The sequence below is a fragment of the Callithrix jacchus genome, chromosome X, assembly GCF_049354715.1.
Source record: "Callithrix jacchus isolate 240 chromosome X, calJac240_pri, whole genome shotgun sequence".
In the NCBI taxonomy this organism is placed as follows: domain Eukaryota; kingdom Metazoa; phylum Chordata; class Mammalia; order Primates; family Cebidae; genus Callithrix; species Callithrix jacchus.
The window spans coordinates 115,737,334-115,756,148 of NC_133524.1; the positions used below are offsets into that span (position 1 = coordinate 115,737,334).

General features: G+C 46.3%; 2 pseudogenes across 8 annotated transcripts in view; both read right to left on the reverse strand.

Annotated features, from left to right (window-relative positions):
- The window catches only part of LOC100413426 (interferon-related developmental regulator 2 pseudogene), a 32,093-nt pseudogene extending 24,664 nt beyond the window's left edge, over positions 1 to 7,429 (reverse strand). Inside the window, exon 1 of the transcript XR_013531529.1 lies at positions 6,181 to 7,429. The product of XR_013531529.1 is annotated as an interferon-related developmental regulator 2 pseudogene (transcript). The remainder of the gene's footprint in view (positions 1 to 6,180) is intronic.
- Positions 1 to 18,815, reverse strand: part of LOC128930710 (interferon-related developmental regulator 2 pseudogene) — a 76,227-nt pseudogene that overhangs the window by 24,664 nt on the left and 32,748 nt on the right. For all 7 annotated transcript variants that reach the window (XR_013531528.1, XR_013531523.1, XR_013531525.1 and 4 more), the window contains one exon: positions 7,620 to 14,281. The product of XR_013531528.1 is annotated as an interferon-related developmental regulator 2 pseudogene, transcript variant X7 (transcript). The remainder of the gene's footprint in view (positions 1 to 7,619; positions 14,282 to 18,815) is intronic.

Genomic DNA, 18,815 nt, shown 5'->3' on the forward strand with positions numbered 1-18,815 from the left:
ATTTAAGAGGATGGAGTGCGGAAGTGCAGTTTACCCAGAGCTGGACAGGCAAGGCAAGTAGAACAAAAGAGGGAGAGGCTGACATAGACAGCCTTGAGGTGGCTGGCGACAGGCTAGACAAAGAGGCAAGCGGTATCAACTCATGCTTGGTGGTTCATGAGCGTTGCTTCTCCTAAGGCCGACTCCTCTAACCTCTACCCTGGGTTCCATTTTCATCTGCCTTTGCAGGAAGCCTACACTATTAGTTGCCTCTTTCTCTTGGGTATTCATCTTTCTAGAGATTTTCTTTTGCTTCTAAACTTACTTTCTCCTATTTAAAATACTGCTTCATTAACATCATTAACCTAGGTATCTCCATTTCTTTCACAGCTGTATTAGTCAGTTTTCATACTAGCAGAAAAAATACCCGAGAGTGGGTAATATATATAGATAAGAGGTTTAATTTATTTTTTTAATGAGATGGAGTCTCCCTCTTGTCACCCAGGCTGAAGTCCAATGGCACGATCTTGGTTCACTGCAACCTCCACCTCCCAGGTTTAAGTGCTTCTCCTGCCTTAGCCTCCTGAGTAGCTGGAATTATAGGCAGGTGCCAGCACGCCCAGCTAATTTTTTGTATTTTTAGTGGAGATGGGGTTTCGCCATGTTTGCTAGGCTGGTCTTGAACTCCTGACCTCAAGTGATCCACCTGCCTTGGCCTCCCAAAGTCCTGGGATTACAGATGTGAGCCATTGTGCCCAGCCGAAAAGGTTTAATTAACAATTCCATGGCTGCCCCCAGGAAAGTTTCCTCAGGAAGCTTATAATCATGGCAGAAGGGGAAGCGGACACATGTTACATGGCAGCAGACTAGAGGTGAAGTGTGAGCATAGGAAGAACTGCCTTGTTTAAAACCATCAGATCCTGTGAGACTCACTCACTGTCACAAGATTAGCCTGCGGGAAACTGCCCCCACAATCCAATCACCTCCCACCAGCTCCTCCCTTGACACATGAGGATTACAATTTAAGATGAAATTTGGGTGGGGGCACAGAGCCCAATCATATCAACAGCCATATAAGAAGTCTTCAAAAAGTCCATGGAAAATGTGTATTATCGAGAAATTACGCATCGATTGCAAAATCTTTCAGCACCAAAATTAATTGGTACTAACTCGTTAAAAAATATCTCAAAGGATGTAGTTTGAGATATTAAAAAGGAGACGTCATCAGTTTGAAAAAGGCCCCTATCAGAGCAAAATGAATTCTGCTAAAATTGAAGGAAGAACAAACATAGAATTTAAGGTGAGGCTTGAGTAGAAGAATGGAGAAATCACTAATGCTTTACCAAAAGTAAAGCAATGTCCCTAAAGGAATCAGCAGTCTACATATGGATAACTTGTAAGAAGGGACATGATGAGGTTGAAGATGAAGCCTGCAGCAGCAGGTCATCCACATCAATTTGCATGGAAAAAAATTAATCCTCTTTGTTCTCTAACTGAAACGCATTGGCCAGACATGGTGGTTTACCCCTGTAATCCCAGTGTTCTGGGAGGCCAAGGCGAGTGGATCACCTGAGTTCAGGAGTTTGAGAACACCCTGGCCAACATGGTGGAACCCCATCTCTACTAATAATATAAAAATTAGCCAGGCATTGTGGCAGGTGCCTATAATCCCAGCTACTTGGGAGGCTGAGGGTAGGAGAATTGCTTGAACCCGGGAAGCAGAAGTTGCAGTGAGTGAGCCAAGATCCCACCATTGCACTCCAGCCTGGCAAACAAGAGTGAGACTTCATCCCCCTCCCCTGCAAAAGAAAACAAAAAAATGTCCAGGCTGGGTGCAGTGACTCATGCCCGTAATGCCAGCACTTTGGGAGGCCAAGGCAGGTGTATCACCTGAGGTCAGGAGTTCGAGACCAGCCTGGCCAACAGAGTGAAAACCTGTTGCTACTAAAAATACAAAAATTCACCAGGTGTGGTGGTGGGTGCCTATAATCCTAGCTACTCGGGCGGCTGAGGCACAAGAATTGCTTCAACTCGGTTGGCAAGGTGGCTGATGCCTGTAATCCCAACACTTTGGGAGGCCGAGGAGGGCAGATCATGAGGTCAGGAGTTCAAGAGCAGCCTGATCAACATGGTGAAACCCCGTCTGTTCTACAAATACAAAAATTAGCTGGGCGTGGTGGCGCGTGCCTGTAATCCCAGCTACTCAGGAGGCTGAGACAGGAGAATCGCTTGAACCCGGGAGGCAGAGGTTGCAGTGAGCCAAGATTGTGCCACTGCACTTCAGCCTGGGCGACAGAGTGAGACTCCACCTCAAAAAAAAAAAAAAAAAAAAAGAACTGCTTCAACTCAGAGGGTGGAGGTTGTAGTGAGCCAAGATCAGGCCACTGCATTCTACCCTGGGCAACAGAATGAGACTTCATGTTAAAAAGAAAAAAAAAAAAAAAAAAAAAGCCAGGCGCGGTGGCTCATGCTTGTAATGCCAGCACTTTGGGACTTTGGGAGGCTGAGGCGGGCGGACCACCTGGAGTTGGGAGTTCAAGACCAGACTGACGAACATGGAGAAACCCCATCTCTACTAAAAATAGAAAAAATTAGCTTGGCGTGGTGTCACATGCCTATAATCCCAGTTACTCAGGAGGCTGAGACAGGGGAATCACTTCAACCTGGGTGCCAAAGGCTGTAGTGAGACAAGATCGCATCATTGCACTCCAGCTGGGGCAACAAGAGCAAAACTCTGTGTCAAAGAAAAGAAAAAAGAAAACACACAGGCCGGTGTAGTGGTTTATGCCTGTAATTGCAATATCTGGAGAGGTCTAGGTGGGCAGATCAGTTGCCGTCAGGAGTTCGAGACCGGCCTGCCTAGGTGGTGTACCCCTTTCTCTAGTACAAATACAAAAATAAGCTGGGTGTGGTGGCAGGCACCTGTAATGCCAGCTACTTGGGAGATTGGGGAAGGAGAATCGTTTGAATCTGGGAGGTCAAGGCTGCAGTGAGCCTTCACTGTGCCATTGCACTCCAGCCTGGGTGACAGAGGGAGACCATACCTTTAAATAAAAAAGAAGTCTGGGAGCAGTGGCTCATGCCTATAATCGTAGTACTTTCAGAGGCTGAGGCGGGCAAATCACAAGGTCAGAAGTTCGAGACCAGCCTGGCCAGCATAGTGAAACCCTGTCTCTACTAAAAATACAAAAATTAGCTGGGCATGTTAGCACATGCCTATAGTCACAGCTACTTGGGAGGCTGAGGCAGAAGAATCACTTGAATGTGGGAGGTGGAGGATGCATTGAGTTGAGATCGCACCACTGCACTCCAGCCAGGGCAATACAGCAATACTTCTTGTAAACAAATAAAAATTTTAAAATCCATATAGGAACTCATTGCAAGCCATGATTTTTTTACGAGAGTGACACATTTATAGGTTCAGGAGAATGCGAAGGAGGCCTCAGAGTAGAACTAAGGGTCCACAGACCTTTGAAGATCCCTTGTACTTCTCTAAAAGGTTGTATATTGTTTCCATTCTCAACCTGATCTTCTATGCCCCATAATTCTAGGGCATCAGTGATTTGCAAGTCACTGAATACCATGGCCTTTTTAAGGCATCGTGCTTGGCCATTCAGCAGCATCGTACCCTGCTGGCCACTCCTCTTTCTTGAAACACTTTTCTCTTGGATTAAGTAACCCAGAGTCTTCTGGTTTTTCTCCTACTCTCTGGCTACTGCTTCTCTGTCTTTGTAGATTCATTTCCTTACCTCTATGTAATGTTAGCATTATTCAAGGCTGGGCCCTAGGTCTGCTTTTCTTACTTCACTCTCTCCCACTAAAGTGACAGAATGGCCATGACTACAATGGCCACCTAAAAGGAGATGAATTCCAAATCCACTCATCCATTTCCCACCTGCCATTCACCCCTCACTGTAACAGGGTTTCTGTCTCTTTTAGGTCATCAGTCTCAATAGTTCACTAATGACCTCACGACTCCCAAATCCAATGAACACTTCCATTTCTTAACCTCTCTGTGACATGGGACATCATCAGCCATTCTCCTTCTTGAAATTTTCCCTTCCCTTAGGACTTTCACCCAGTTGAGAATCATTCACTTTCAATCATTTTTGGTGGCTCTTGTACCTGCCTCTTGGGCTACCTGTTTCTAAAAGCTGCGCAAACATAAAGTGGTGATTTAGTAAGTAAAGGCGAACAGATGACATGTTAGGAAGGGCTAGCAGGATGAATGAAAATCAGGCAAAAGCTCAAGGATGCTGTCTAAACATTTTGTTTTTATGAGACCAGAACAGTTGACGTAGTATGGATATTTGTCCCCACCCAAATCTCATGGAAATATAATGCCCAGTGTTGGAGGTGGGGCCTGGTGGGGTGTTTGGGTTATGGGGCGGATCCCTCATGGCTTAGTGCTGTCCTCTCCATAGTGAGTTCTTACATATCTGGTTGTTGTAAAGTGTGGCACCTCCTCCCCACACTCACTTGCTCACTCTTTGATATGAGATGCCTGCCCCTGCTTCAACTTCTGCCATGGGTAAAAGCTCCCTGAGGCCTCCCAGAATCTTAGCGATGTCAGATGCCATGCTTATACAGCTTGCAGAACTGTGGGCCAACTAAACCTCTTTTCTTATAAACAACCCAGTCTTAGGTATTTCTCTATAGCTAGCAATGCAATAAGGCCCAATACAGGAATGAACTATGAACTGATTATTCCCTGGACAAAACAAAGGCATGCTAGTGAAGGCAGAAACTAATACTATTCATCCCCTTTCAATACTTCTAAGAGGTTAATTCAGTATCAAAAAATTAATTTCTCAAAACTCATAGCTATTTAGTAAAGTGACTTACCACACTTAGCTTCATACTTGGATGCTGTTACTATTTATCAACATCACAACAAAACAAGCTGAGACTAAAAGTTGCCATCTAACAACAACAGACATTGGTTCAGTTTCCCTCCTGGAGAGGGTATGTGCTCAGATCACGAGACCTGAGATAAAACAACCTAGATTGTCAAGAATCCAACAAGGACTACATCTTACCTCTTAATAGAAAAAATGCTGAAGGAAGACAAAATGAGATGTTTACAAATATTCCTCATGCTAATCTCATAAAAGCAAATAAAAAACTAAAACTAATCCTAAAACTTTAGGACATTGGATACAGAAGTAACATGACTATTTAAATGTTTGCATCAATGAAAGTTTGTTCTATCCTTCTCTGTACTTGTGCTACAAGAACACGCTTGTGACTTCTACACTACCCAGAGTCAACAGTTATCATCAGCAATTCAGTATAACTAGAGGGGAACAAGGCTTCAAAGCGACTCTGCTCCACCAAAATTCAGAAATTCAATTCAGGATGAACGGCAGCTTTTGATTTTAGGACCAGCTCTTACTTTTCTCTCATGTCATACGTGACAAACTCCTCATTTGACATTTCCCCCTGCAAATTGTAATGTATGTCCTCGCTATTAGCTTTTTCTGAGACTTTAAGGTTGAATTTTGGAAACTGCAAAAAAATGAAATTGTACTTCCAATTCTGAACCTCTGATTGGATTCCTGCTTTGACGCAAAACTTACTCCTCAACTGCGTACTCCTCTCCTTTTCTTTTTCTTTTATTTTTTAGAGATGGAGTCTCACTCTGTTGCCCAGGCTGGAGTGCAGTGGCAGAATTATGGATCACCGCAACCTCCACCTCCTGAGTTCAAGCAATTCTCCTGCCTCAGTCTCCCGAGTAGCTGGGACTACAGGCACCTGCCACCATGCCTGGCTAATTTTTGAATTTTTTTTTTTGAAGGCTGAGCATTCTGTTTAATATCTCTAATAATCCTTAAAAATCAGCACACAAATCCATTCCAGGTAGCTTTGCCTCCCCACCTGCTGTGGTGGCATTTGTCCAGATGCCACCACCCACCTAAGAGTGGGTCATCCTAGGGGAGCAAGGCCTGAGAAAGAAAAGGAAGGGAAAGGTCCCCTAGTGCCTGCCCCACAGCCCTGGGACAGGCGCATATTTAGCCTGGCCTGAGACAGGGCAGGAAGAGGCCACAGGGCTGAATGCAGGGACAAAGGAGCCAGGGTCCCAAGTGTCTGGGCCCCCAGCTGCCCACCCCATGTCTGTTTTTGGTTTTCTCATTAAAAAAATAAAGTGACAAATACTGGTGGAGACCAGTTGTCGCACCGTCTTCTGTTAAGAATACGGACCAAAGGTATGGAGAGTCTCCTCTTCAGCTGGTCCTGCTTCACAGGATGTCTGCCCGCTTGTCCCGCACACGGCTTCGAGCCTTCGTCCGGGCTTTGAAGGTGGCGGCATTGTACAGGTGCTTCTCGAAGCGTGGAACCTTGCAGGCCTTCAGGGCAGCAGCATCCAGCACCAGCACAGGGCCCAGCCCAAAGATGTCACGGAGTAGCTCATTGTTCTCCACGGAGTGCAGCACGGCGCAGAAAGTAGAGCGCTGGCGCCGGCGATCGGCCTTGGCACGGTACTTGTTGCTGTCAGTGGCCAGAGTGCGCAGGGCACTGCAGAGGGCCTCCATGTCCTTGTAAACAAACTCCTCCTCAAGGTCCCGGGCAAGCTCAAAGAGCAGGGCAATGGTTTCACCGGCAGCAATCCGCAGGTTCACACTTTCACTGGACAAGAGCTGGGGCAGCCGGGGCAGCTGCCTGTCAAGGATGTGGCTGAAGTGGGTGCTGGGGCAGATGGTGAGCAGTAATGCCCAGGCCTGCAGGGCAGCACAGAGTAGGCCGTGCAGGCTGGCAGGGACCACAGGAGTTGCAGAGCTACCCAAGCCATAGAACTGGCTGAAAACACTTTCTAAGCAGGCAAGGCAAGAGACCAGGTCCTGGATGTCGGCGGCAGCCACGCAGCAGCCCAGGCCAAGAGCAGAAGAAGCGCAGTGGAGCTGGGCAGCAGGGCTAGCTGTGCTGTCACTGAGCACAGAGACCAGCAGGGGCTGCAGGCTGTGGAACAGCTCCTCACCCTTGGGTCCAGGGCCCAGCTGCACGCAGAGCAGGCCTAGCACAGGAGCCGCCAGGGCCTGTTCCTCACCCTTCCCTTTCTTGAGGCACTTTTCCAGGGCATCGGCTAGTGTGAGGCGGCACTCCAGCAAGAAGTCGGGGAGTAGGCGGGACGCCAGGGCCAGGCGCAGGCTCTCAAGAGCACCCTGCCGGGTCTTGGCACTCTTGTCTATGAGGCAGTCCACATACTCCTTCAGCTTTTCCTCAAGGTCTTCTTGCTGGCTCTGCTCATCCACGACATCCCCCCCAAGGCTGTCCTCTGCAGTGGTGCTGAGAAGGCTGGGGCATTCACTGGCGGTGCTGTGGGCCTCACTGGCTGCCTCATCCTCACTGGAACCTGAGTCAGCTTGGGCACTGCTCTGGGCACCTCCTCCACGGCGCTGACCACCCTTTCGGAGCGTGTTGCCCTTACGGGAGCGAGGCATGCTGGGAACCCGGCACGGGGGGCGCCCAGGGGGCGCGGGGTCAGGGACCCGGTGGGTGTGGGCTCCAGGCCAGCGATAAGCCGGCCGGTGCGCTGCGCTGAGACTTGGTCAGACGACCTAATTTTTGAGTTTTTAGTAGAGACAGTTTCACCATGTTGGCCAGGCTGGTTTCAAACTCCTGACCTCAGGTGATCCACCCACCTCGGCCTCCCAAAGTGCTGTGATTACGGGTGTGAGCTATCACACCCATCCTCTCCCTTTCTATGGGTAATACCACTTTCCTGCTTTCTTTTTACTGCTGAATTTTCAGACTTGTCATCAGGGCACCGGAATCGACCTCGGTTTCGAGCTCCTGGATGGGAACGCTGCGTCCCTGGATGATCCTGAAGTACAACAGAATATGTTACTTTTACAACAATGTCACCAAACTTTTACTTGGGATTTTCAGGTCATAACATATATTAATATACACTAAAGCCCAGTCATTGAAGGCGTGGTAAGTGAAAACTTGACCACTTCCTCTTTCCATCTCCAAAGAAAAGCAACCATTTAGTAATCATTATTTTATAAGCCTGCTATCACTTCCTATTTTTTGGAGGCATGGTCTCATTGTATCATCCAGGCTGAAGTGCCAGTGGCAAGATTGCAGCTCACTGCAGCCTCAATAATTCCAGACTCAAGCGATCCTCCCACCTCAGTGCCTTAGCAGCTGGGATTGCAGACACGCTCCACCATACTGGGCTACGTTTTAAATTTTTTAATAGAGATGCGGTCTCCCTCTGCTATCCAGGATGGTCTTGAATTCCTGAAGTTAAGCCGTCCTCCTGCCTTGGCCTCCCAAATGCTAGGATTACCTGCATGAGGCATCACGCTTGGCTCATTCTTTTTTTTTTTTTTTCTTGAGACAAAATTTTGCTCTTGTTGCCCAGGCTAGAGTGCAGTTTGCAGTCTCAGCTCACTGCAACCTCTGCCTCTCAAATTCAGGCAATTCTCCTGCCTCAGTCTGCCGAGTACTGGAACTACAGGTGCACCCCAACATGCCCGGCTAATTTTTGTATTTTTATTAGAGATGGGGTTTCACCATGTAGGCCAGATTTGTCTCCAACTGCTGACCTCAAGTGATCCACCTGCCTTGGTCTCCCAAAGTGCTGGAATTACAGGCACGAGCCACTGTGCCTGGCCTATAGTTATCAAGGACATGAAATTATGCCTTATGAGGAAGTGGTCCTTACCCCCCTTGTCTGCAACATAAGAAATGAGAGCAAGGTGGCAAATTAGAAGAAGAAAGGTGGCGCTGGGAAAGGATATCAATTTAAGATGGGTTTTAAAAATCGCTTAGCAGGAGGGAGGGCGCTCCTGTGGTTTTGCCAGTTGATCTGGTTGAGGGATTTTCTCCAGCAACACTTGCAGCTTAGGGGCAGGAGGCTCCCACTCCACCCCGTGCTACTACGACCCTTCTGACATCGTGCATCATGATCTGACTACTGCTACTTGTCTCTTGCCAACACTGAAACATGAGTTCCACAGGCACAGGGACTTATTTGAATCCCTGACCTCCAGGGCTGGACACACAGTCAAGGATCGGTACATGTTTGCTAAATGAATGAGCCAGTGGAAGAAATTTAAGAGGGTGGGGTGGGGAAGTGCAGTTTACCCAGAGCTGGACAGGCAAGGCAAGTAGAAGAAAAGAGGGAGATGCTGACATAGACAGCCTTGAGATGGCTGGCGACAGGCTAGACAAAGAGGCAAGCGGTATCAACTCATGCTTGGTCATTCAGGAACATTGTTTCTCCTCTAACCTCTACTTTGGCTTCCATTTTCACCTGCCTTTTACAGGAAGCCTACACTATTACTTGTCCTTTCTCTTGGATATTCATCCATCTAGAGCTTTCCTTTTGGCTTCTAAACTTACGTTCTCATATTTAAAATGATGCTTCATTAAAACCATTAATCTGTGTATCTCCATTTCTTTCAGAGCTGTATTAGTGAGTTTTCACACCGGTAGAAAGAAATACCTGAGACTACATAATATAGAAAGGGAAGAGGTCTAATTCACTCACAATTCCACATGGCTTGGGAAGCCTCAGGAAATTTACAATCATGGCAGAAGGGGAAGCAGGCACATCTTACATGGCAGCAGACCAGAGGTCAAGTGTGAGCATAGGAAAAACTGCCTTGTATAAAACGATCAGATCTGAGACTCTTTCACTATCATGAAATCAGCATGTGGGAAACTGCCTCCATAATCAAATCACCTCCCACCAAGTTCCTCCCTTGACAAATGAGGATTACAATTCAAAATGAGATGTGGGTGGGGGCACAGAGCCCAATCGTATCAACAACCATATGAGAAGTCTTCAAAAAGTTATTATCAAGAAACTATGCATAGATTGCAAAATCTTTTGGTACCAAAAGAAACTGTTACTAACTCGTTAAAAAATACATCAACAGGATCCAGTCTGAGGTATGAAAAAGGAGAAATCATCACTTTTTAAAAAGCCAGTATCAGAGCAAACTGAATTCTGCTAAAACTGAAGGAAGAACAAACATTAAGGTGATGTTTGGGTGGAAGAATGGTAAAATCACTGATGCTTTACCAAATGTTTATGGGGACAATGCCCCTAAATAAATCAGCAGTTTACATATGAAAAACTTGTAAGAAGGGACAAGATGATGTTGAAGATGAAGCCTGCAGCAGCAGGTCATTCGCATCAATTTGTAAGGAAAAAAATGAATCCTCTTTGTTCTCTAACTGAAACGCATTGGCCAGACATGGTGGTTCGCCCCTGTAATCCCAGCACTCTGGGAGGCCAAGTCGGGCGGATCACCTGTGGTCAGAAGTTCAAGATCAGTCTGGCCAACGTGGTGAAACCCCACATCTAATAAATATATACAAATTATCTGGGGGGTGGGGTGGGTGGCAGGTGCCTCTAATCCCAACTACTCTGGAGGCTGAGGCAGGAGAATTATTGAACCCAGAGGTGGAGGTTGCAGTGAGGCAAGATCATGCAACTGGCCTCCAACCTCTGTGAAAGAGTGAGACTCTGTCTCAAAAAAAGAAAAGGACCAACAATTAACAGCAGAAACAACAGCCAACACCATAGACATCCCAATTGTTTCAGCTTACACAATTCTGACTGAAAAATTAAAAGTTGAGCAAACTTTCCACTTGATGGGTGCCAAAACCAGATCAACTGCAGAAGAGAGCAGAGCTTTCGATGGAAATTTTAAACAAGTGGGATCTATTAGGTTGCTGCATATTAATTGCTGTTTATGCCATGGAATGTCAAAAGCCACAATTACGTTGGTACCAACCAATAGATCATAAAGCAGCAATCTGGAAAGCGTAACAGGAGGTGATACATGGCTTTCCCAGTATGACTCTGAAGGCAAAGTATAATCAGAGTAATGGCTCCAAAGAGGTAGAAGTGGTCCAGTCAAAGCAAAGTGGACTGGCCAAGAGCAAAGGCCATGGCAATAGTTTATTGAGCTGCTTGAGGAACTTCCCTTGTTGACTTTCTGGAGGGTGGAAGAATAATCACACCTGCTTATTATGAGTGTTTTGAGAAAGCCAAAGCGTTAGCAGCAAAATGCCCAGGAAAGCTTCACCAGAGAGGCCTTTTCTACTTCAGCAAAGCTTCTGCTCATGCGTCTCATCAAACAAGTGCAATTTTGAGAGTTTCAATGGGAAACCATTAGGCATCTACCTTACAGTAGGAATTTAGCTCCTTCTGACACCTTTTTGTTTTCTAGTCTTAAAAAGTCTGTAAAGGGCACCCATTTCTCTTCAACTGATAATGTAAGAAAGAGTGCATTGATGTGGTTAAATTCCCAGGACCTCCACTTCTTTGGGGATGGATGAAATGGTTAGTATCCAATTGTGAGCAAGAGACAAAAATAAATAAATAAATGGCCAGTATCGTTGCTGACGAAAGTGTCTTGACCTTGGTGGACCTTATGATGAGAAATTTATATTTTTTCTTTTTAGTTCTATTTTCTACAAACTTTCCTTTTTTTCTGTTTCTTTTCTTTTTTCAGATGGAGTCTGGCTCTGTCACCCAGGCAGAAGTGCAGTGGTGCGATTTCGGCTTACTGCAACCTCCGCCTTCTGGGTTCTAGCAATTCTCCTGCCTCAGCCTCCTGAGTAGTTGGGATTACAGGCCCCTGCCACTGGGCCTGGCTAATTTTTGTATTTTTAGTAGAGACGGGGTTTTGCCATGTTAGCAAGGCTGGTCTCGGACCCCTGATCTCAAGTGAAACATCTGCCTTGGCCTCCCAAAGTGCTAGGACAACAGGCGTGTGAGTGACACCACGCTTGGCCTTTCTTTGGGGGGGTTGGGGGTTTGGAGTCTTATTCTGTCACCTAGGCAGGAGTGTAGTGGCGTGATCTCGGCTCACTGCAACCTCCACCTCACGGGTTCAAGTGATTCTGCTGCCTGAGCCTCCGGAGAACTCTGGACTACAGGTGCATGCCACCATGCCTGGCTAAATTTTTTGTTTTTGTATTTTTTGGTAGAGATGGGGTTTCGCCATGTTGGCCAGACTGGTCTTGAACTCCTGACCTCAGGTGATCCACCCACCTCAGCCTCCCAAAGTGTTGGGATTACAGGTGGAAGCCACCATGCCTGGCCTATGTTCTTTTAAAAATCCATTTGTGGTAGGACACGGTAGCTCAGGAAGGACTGGCAGGATGAATGAAAATCAGGCAAAAGCTCGAGGATGTTGTCTAAACATTTTGTTCTTACAGAACAAGAAGAGTTGATGTGGTTTGGATACTTGTCCCCACCCAAATCTCAAGGCAATATAATGCCCAGTGTTGGAGGTGGGGCCTGGTGGGGTGTTTGGGTTATGGGGCGGATCCCTCATGGCTTAGTGCTGCCCTCTCCATAGTGAGTTCTTACAGATCTGGTTGTTGTAAAGTGTGGCACCTCCTCCCCACACTCACTCTCTTGCTCACTCTGTGATGTGAAATGCCTGCCCTTGCTTCACCTTCTGCCATGAGTAAAAGCTCTCTGAGGCCTCCCAGAAGCTGAGCAATCTGAGATGCCTCGCTTGTACAGCCTGCAGAACTGTGAGCCAAATAAATCTCTTTTTTTTTCTTTTTTCTTTTTTTTTTTTGAGATGGAGTTTCGCTCTTGTTACCCAGGCTGGAGTGCAATGGCGCAATCTCGGCTCACCGCAACCTCCACCTCCTGGATTCAGGCAATTCTCCTCCCTCAGCCTCCTGAGTAGCTGGGACTACAGGCATGTGCCACCATGCCTGGCTAATTTTTTTGTATTTTTAGTAGAGACAGGTTTCACCATGTTGGCCAGGCTGGTCTCGAACTCCTGACATCAACTGATTCTCCCACCTCGGCCTCCCAAAGTGCTAGGATAACAGGCATGAGCCACTGCGCCTGGCCAAACCTCTTTTCTTATCAACTACCCAGTCTCAGGTATTTCCTTACAGCAATGCAAGAATGGCCTAATATAGGAGTGAACCGTGAACTGATCATTCCCTGGTGGACAAAGCCATGCTAGTGAAGGAAGAAACTAACATCATTCATCCCCTGTCAATACTTCTAAGAGGTTAATTCAGTATCAAAAAATTAATTTCTCAAAACTCACAGCTATTTAGTAAAGTGACTTACCACACTTAGCTTCATACTTGGATGCTGTTACTATTTATCAACATCACAACAAAACAAGCTGAGACTAAAAGTTGCCATCTAACAACAACAGACATTGGTTCAGTTTCCCTCCTGGAGAGGGTATGTGCTCAGATCACGAGACCTGAGATAAAACAACCTAGATTGTCAAGAATCCAACAAGGACTACATCTTACCTCTTGATAGAAAAAATGCTGAAGGAAGACAAAATGAGATGTTTACAAATATTCCTCATGCTAAGCTCATAAAAGCAAATAAAAAACTAAAACTAATCCCAAAACTTTAGGACATTGGATACAGAAGTAACATGACTATTTAAATGTTTGCATCAATGAAAGTTTGTTCTATCCTTCCCTGTACTTGTGCTACAAGGACACGCTTGTGACTTCTACACTACCCAGAGTCAACAGTTATCATCAGCAATTCAGTATAACTAGAGGGGAACAAGGCTTCAAAGCGACTCTGCTCCACCAAAATTCAGAAATTCAATTCAGGATGAACAGCAGCTTTTGATTTTAGAAACAGGTCTTACTTTTCTCTCGTGTCACAGGTAATGAACTCCCTGCAAATTGCAATGCATGTCCTCGCCATTACCTTTTTCTGACACTTTAAAGTTAATTTATAAAAATTGCAAAAACAATGAGATTATAATTTCAATTCTGACATCTGATCAGATTCCTGCTTTGAGGCAAAACTTACTCCTCTGCTATATACTCCTCTCCTCTTCTCTCTCTCTCTCTCTTTTTTTTTTTTTTTTTGGAGACAGAGTCTTGCTCTGTTGCCCAGGCTGGAGTGCAGTGGCAAGATGATGGCTCACTGGAACCTCTGCCTGGCAAGATCATGGCTCACTGGAACCTCTGCCTCCTGAGTTCAAGCAATTCTCCTGCCTTAGCCTCCCAAGTATCTGAGACTACAGGTGCCTGCCACCACGCCCAGCTAAATTTTGTATTTTTAGTAGAGACAGGGTTTCACCATGTTGGCCAGGCTGGTCTCAAACTCCTGACCTCAGGTGATCCATTCACCTTGGCCTCCCAAGGTGCTGGGATTACAGGCATGAGCCACCACACCCGGCCTCTCCTCTTCTTTTGTATGGCTAATACCACTTTCCTGCTTTCTTTCTAGTGCTGAATCTCCAGACTTGGTGCTGTCTTCAGGGTACCAGAGTCGACCTTGGCTTCGAGCTCCTTGTTGGTAACGTTGCATCTCTGGATAATCCTGAAGTACAATGACATATGTTACTGTTACAACAATGCTACTCAGCTTTTACATGGGATTTTCAAGTCATAACTTGTATGTTAATATATACTAAAGCCCAGTTATTTAAGACCAAAAATGTGAAGGCATGGTAAATGACACCTTGACCACTTCTTCTCTCCATCTCCAAAGAAAAGAAATCATTTCACAATTATTATTTTACAAGCCTAGTATAAGTTCCTTTTTTTGAGACATGTTCTCATTTTGTCACCCAGGCTGAAGTGCAAATGGCAAGATTGTGGCTCACTGCAGCCTCAACATACCAGACACAAGCAATCCTCCCACCTCAGCTCCCTAGTAGTTGGGATTGCAGGCACGCTCTGTCACATTGGGCTAAGTTTTAAAAATTTTTAATAGAGATGGGGTCTCTCTATGTTATCCAGGCTGGTCTTGAATTCCTGAAGTTAAGTAATCCTCCCACCTTGGCCTCCGAAATGCTAAGATTACCTGCATTAGCCATCATGCTTGGCCCATTTCTTTCTTTCTTTCTTTCTTTTTTTTTTTTTTGTGACAGAGTCTCGCTCCGTTGCCCAGGCTAGAGTTAGTGGCCAGATCTCAGCTCACTGCAACCTCCAGCTCCCAAGTTCAAGCGATTCTCCTGACTCAGCCTCTGGAGTAGCGGGGATTATAGGTGAGTGCCACCACGCCTGGTTAATTTTTCATATTTTTAGTAGAGACAGGGTTTCACCGTGTTGGTCAGGCTGGTCTCGAACTCCTGACCTCGTGATCCACCCATCTCAGCCTCCTAAAGTGCTGGATTACAGGTGTGAGCCATGGCGCCCCGCCTTCTTTTTTTTTCTTTTTTTTAGACAGAGTTTTGCTCTTGTTGCCCAGGCTGGAGTGCAGTGGTGCAATCTTGGCTCACTGCAACCTTTGCCTCTCAAATTCAGGCAATCCTCCTGCCTCAGTCTGCCGAGTACTGGAACTACAGGTGCACCCCAACATGCCCGGCTAATTTTTGTATTTTTAGTAGAGACGGGGTTTCACCATGTAGGCCAGGTTTGTCTCCAACTGCTGACCTCAAGTGATCCACCAGCCTTGGCCTCCCAAAGTGCTGGAATTACAGGCATGAGCCACTGTGCCTGGCCTATAGTTATCAAGGACATGAAATTATGCCTTATGAGGAAGTGGTCCTTACCCCCCTTGTCTGCAACATAAGAAATGAGAGCAAGGTGGAAAATTAGAAGAAGAAAGGTGGCGCTGGGAAAGGATATCAATTTAAGATGGGTTTTAAAAATCGCTTAGCAGGAGGGAGGGCGCTCCTGTGGTTTTACCAGTTGATCTGGTTGAGGGATTTTCTCCAGCAACACTTGCAGCTTAGGGGCAGGAGGCTCCCACTCCACCCCGTGCTACTACGACCCTTCTGACATCGTGCATCATGATCTGACTACTGCTACTTGTCTCTTGCCAACACTGAAACATGAGTTCCACAGGCACAGGGACTTATTTGAATCCCTGACCTCCAGGGCTGGACACACAGTCAAGGATCGGTACATGTTTGCTAAATGAATGAGCCAGTGGAAGAAATTTAAGAGGATGGAGTGCGGAAGTGCAGTTTACCCAGAGCTGGACAGGCAAGGCAAGTAGAACAAAAGAGGGAGAGGCTGACATAGACAGCCTTGAGGTGGCTGGCGACAGGCTAGACAAAGAGGCAAGCGGTATCAACTCATGCTTGGTGGTTCATGAGCGTTGCTTCTCCTAAGGCCGACTCCTCTAACCTCTACCCTGGGTTCCATTTTCATCTGCCTTTGCAGGAAGCCTACACTATTAGTTGCCTCTTTCTCTTGGGTATTCATCTTTCTAGAGATTTTCTTTTGCTTCTAAACTTACTTTCTCCTATTTAAAATACTGCTTCATTAACATCATTAACCTAGGTATCTCCATTTCTTTCACAGCTGTATTAGTCAGTTTTCATACTAGCAGAAAAAATACCCGAGAGTGGGTAATATATATAGATAAGAGGTTTAATTTATTTTTTTAATGAGATGGAGTCTCCCTCTTGTCACCCAGGCTGAAGTCCAATGGCACGATCTTGGTTCACTGCAACCTCCACCTCCCAGGTTTAAGTGCTTCTCCTGCCTTAGCCTCCTGAGTAGCTGGAATTATAGGCAGGTGCCAGCACGCCCAGCTAATTTTTTGTATTTTTAGTGGAGATGGGGTTTCGCCATGTTTGCTAGGCTGGTCTTGAACTCCTGACCTCAAGTGATCCACCTGCCTTGGCCTCCCAAAGTCCTGGGATTACAGATGTGAGCCATTGTGCCCAGCCGAAAAGGTTTAATTAACAATTCCATGGCTGCCCCCAGGAAAGTTTCCTCAGGAAGCTTATAATCATGGCAGAAGGGGAAGCGGACACATGTTACATGGCAGCAGACTAGAGGTGAAGTGTGAGCATAGGAAGAACTGCCTTGTTTAAAACCATCAGATCCTGTGAGACTCACTCACTGTCACAAGATTAGCCTGCGGGAAACTGCCCCCACAATCCAATCACCTCCCACCAGCTCCTCCCTTGACACATGAGGATTACAATTTAAGATGAAATTTGGGTGGGGGCACAGAGCCCAATCATATCAACAGCCATATAAGAAGTCTTCAAAAAGTCCATGGAAAATGTGTATTATCGAGAAATTACGCATCGATTGCAAAATCTTTCAGCACCAAAATTAATTGGTACTAACTCGTTAAAAAATATCTCAAAGGATGTAGTTTGAGATATTAAAAAGGAGACGTCATCAGTTTGAAAAAGGCCCCTATCAGAGCAAAATGAATTCTGCTAAAATTGAAGGAAGAACAAACATAGAATTTAAGGTGAGGCTTGAGTAGAAGAATGGAGAAATCACTAATGCTTTACCAAAAGTAAAGCAATGTCCCTAAAGGAATCAGCAGTCTACATATGGATAACTTGTAAGAAGGGACATGATGAGGTTGAAGATGAAGCCTGCAGCAGCAGGTCATCCACATCAATTTGCATGGAAAAAAATTAATCCTCTTTGTTCTCTAACTGAAACGCATTGGCCAGACATGGTGGTTTACCCCTGTAATCCCAGTGTTCTGGGAGGCCAAGGCGAGTGGATCACCTGAGTTCAGGAGTTTGAGAACACCCTGGCCAACATGGTGGAACCCCATCTCTACTAATAATATAAAAATTAGCCAGGCATTGTGGCAGGTGCCTATAATCCCAGCTACTTGGGAGGCTGAGGGTAGGAGAATTGCTTGAACCCGGGAAGCAGAAGTTGCAGTGAGTGAGCCAAGATCCCACCATTGCACTCCAGCCTGGCAAACAAGAGTGAGACTTCATCCCCCTCCCCTGCAAAAGAAAACAAAAAAATGTCCAGGCTGGGTGCAGTGACTCATGCCCGTAATGCCAGCACTTTGGGAGGCCAAGGCAGGTGTATCACCTGAGGTCAGGAGTTCGAGACCAGCCTGGCCAACAGAGTGAAAACCTGTTGCTACTAAAAATACAAAAATTCACCAGGTGTGGTGGTGGGTGCCTATAATCCTAGCTACTCGGGCGGCTGAGGCACAAGAATTGCTTCAACTCGGTTGGCAAGGTGGCTGATGCCTGTAATCCCAACACTTTGGGAGGCCGAGGAGGGCAGATCATGAGGTCAGGAGTTCAAGAGCAGCCTGATCAACATGGTGAAACCCCGTCTGTTCTACAAATACAAAAATTAGCTGGGCGTGGTGGCGCGTGCCTGTAATCCCAGCTACTCAGGAGGCTGAGACAGGAGAATCGCTTGAACCCGGGAGGCAGAGGTTGCAGTGAGCCAAGATTGTGCCACTGCACTTCAGCCTGGGCGACAGAGTGAGACTCCACCTCAAAAAAAAAAAAAAAAAAAAAAAGAACTGCTTCAACTCAGAGGGTGGAGGTTGTAGTGAGCCAAGATCAGGCCACTGCATTCTACCCTGGGCAACAGAATGAGACTTCATGTTAAAAAGAAAAAAAAAAAAAAAAAAAAAGCCAGGCGCGGTGGCTCATGCTTGTAATGCCAGCACTTTGGGACTTTGGGAGGCTGAGGCGGGCGGACCACCTGGAGTTGGGAGTTCAAGACCAGACTGACGAACATGGAGAAACCCCATCTCTACTAAAAATAGAAAAAATTAGCTTGGCGTGGTGTCACATGCCTATAATCCCAGTTACTCAGGAGGCTGAGACAGGGGAATCACTTCAACCTGGGTGCCAAAGGCTGTAGTGAGACAAGATCGCATCATTGCACTCCAGCTGGGGCAACAAGAGCAAAACTCTGTGTCAAAGAAAAGAAAAAAGAAAACACACAGGCCGGTGTAGTGGTTTATGCCTGTAATTGCAATATCTGGAGAGGTCTAGGTGGGCAGATCAGTTGCCGTCAGGAGTTCGAGACCGGCCTGCCTAGGTGGTGTACCCCTTTCTCTAGTACAAATACAAAAATAAGCTGGGTGTGGTGGCAGGCACCTGTAATGCCAGCTACTTGGGAGATTGGGGAAGGAGAATCGTTTGAATCTGGGAGGTCAAGGCTGC